At 30.9% G+C, this 2,471-nt stretch overlaps 1 pseudogene; it reads right to left on the bottom strand.

The window, feature by feature from the left end:
* Positions 1-465: 465 nt before the first annotated feature.
* LOC145564804 (expansin-A25 pseudogene) lies at positions 466-2,471 on the bottom strand (annotated as a pseudogene).

Genomic DNA, 2,471 nt, shown 5'->3' with positions numbered 1-2,471 from the left:
AGTTTTTTGTTGCAATCAATACCATTTCATTAAGTTTTGCTTTCCATCACACATAATTACTGACTAACAAATACATACGGAGTAGTAAGAAACTTTGATTGCTAAATCAAAGACGTGAAAACTTGTCATACAATCCATTGTCTACATACTACAAATTAAAGATTCCAGCAGAATGTTTGAGGGGATTCACTAATCAATCCGTCATTTCAAAAGTGATTGACCATATTGTTTATTTATTATTTTTATTTAATTAAGAGTCAAGATTCATTGAAGTGATTCTAGATCCATACCTCATGAAATACATAAACCCAGTAACATAATTAAACTTTCTCATAACGCGGTTAATTTTGATTTATCTAGAGCTCGATCATACATATTAACTTCAAATTATACATCATCTAGAGCCCTCATACCTATTGCACATAATACATGTTAACCAAATTACAAGATGGTAATATAAATTACCTAATTAAATTGTCTTTTACAAACATAAGTTTGATTAAATTTCCATGTAGCAGGAGCCACATCATCAGCTTGCACCATTTCACCATCACTAGTAGTCACTTGAAACGACAAACTTTGTCCAACAAGTGTAGCATTAGTGTCCCAATTTTGTCCCCAATTCCTTCTCATTTGTAACCAACTAGTAGTGTTGGAACCCTTAACCTTAACATCCTTAACATCCCCTACACCACCCACATTATAAACGAGTACGACGATCCAATTCGGGTTTCCCTTAAACTCGAAATTAAGGCCTCCTTGTTTAACACAATTTACACGGCGATAAGCCACAGGGACAATGCCTGCCTCATACACCGCGATTTTTCTAAACATTGGTTGTGAAAGATCAAAGTGCTTCAAGGGAGGGTTGCACCAATTTTCGTTAGGCTTGGTGTAGTTAGGAGGGTAAAAGTTAGTGGCTGTTACATGGATTGATTGAGTACCATTAAGACACCATTTTGAGTCTTTACACATGATTTGGTAGCAAGCACCACATGTTAGACCGTCATTGAAGAGGGCCGTGCTTAATGCTGTCGTTTCGAGTCCATAGCCTTGTTGGGTGAGATTTCCATACCCACAAGCTCCTTCTGCAAGTGCACATAATATGATCACCAGGCCAATTTGTGTGAAAAAATACGGAGTAGCAAGTTTAATTTTTCTATGGTTTTTTAACATATTAGAACTTAGATTAGGGCAAATCTAAGCTATTACTTGAATCATATATAATCAAACAAACATTTAAAAAAAAAAGTATTAACTTTTTATTATCTAGAATGATGCATGCATGCATATAACGAACGTATGTAACAATAACATTGTTCTCTACAATCAATTTGTTGTTGTTTTCTTTTCTTTTTTTTTTTTAAAGAAATTTGCTGTTGTTTTATAATTAGAAACAATTCATGCATGTGTTAAAGCTTTAAGAAATTACATTTCTATATCTTTAAATTTTTTTTATTACATTAATGAATAATGGTTTAATCTAATCCTTGCTATAAATAGACAAAAAAAAAAAACTTGCCTCTCCATTCTTTTTGTTAAATCTGTTGGAATCTTTTTTTTGGGATCATAAAACTCAAAAAGTCATGCAATTGGAAAAAGTAATGAAAAGAATATAGGGATCGGATTATAATTAATGGAAAATGATATATATAGCCCTTAAGGCTACATATAAGTATTAAATTTACACTTGAAAATCGTAAAAAGTTAAGAAATTATAAAATATAAACACTAATTACACTGATTTATGCGTGTTTTGTCATAAATTCCTAATTTTATACAATTTCCAAGAGTGTATTTAATGCTTGTATATAGCCCTTAACGCTACATATAACATTACCCATAATTAATTAAGTGATGTATGTGATAAATATTTAAGAAAATAATTACTCCTACATTCAAATCTATTCTGCTCCATTAATTAGGTGTAAAAATAATATTAAAAAAATTAATATAAAAAAAAATAGGTGTAAAGATGACAAGGCCCGCCAATCTAATTATCTTTAGCTATATCTTTTGAGTGTTTTTTTTCCTTTTTTTTTTTTTTTTTTTTTTTTTTTTTTTTTTTTTTTTTTTTTTTGAGAACATATCTTTTGAGTGTTAATTCTACCATGCATCATATGTTTCCCCAAAGGTCCCGATCTAAAACTTTAAATGTAATTCAATTTTGAGACATAAGGAAATCTTGTTTATAAATGGTGATGTCTCCCTAATGCACCTAATAATTTGTATGGAACTTTTACACGCAGTCATAACATGTCAACATTACATTACTTATGAATGTTAAGTCAAATAAAATAAGGCTAGCAGGAACTTATTAAATAAAAAAAAATAAGGAATTGAGAAACTCACGCATGGTTTCACGTCCATCCATGCCACCGTAGTTGGTTGCATGGGCATCTTCCCAGTCATTTTCAATTTTAGCATCAATAGCAAATATGGCTGTAAGTAGCATAAGGACTAAAGTGATG

This window comes from Chenopodium album, chromosome 10 (genome assembly GCF_948465745.1).
Source record: "Chenopodium album chromosome 10, dcCheAlbu1.1, whole genome shotgun sequence".
NCBI classification, from domain to species: Eukaryota; Viridiplantae; Streptophyta; class Magnoliopsida; order Caryophyllales; family Amaranthaceae; genus Chenopodium; species Chenopodium album.
Note: the sequence above shows the minus strand (reverse complement) of the source record. Positions and strands in the feature narration are given on the sequence as shown.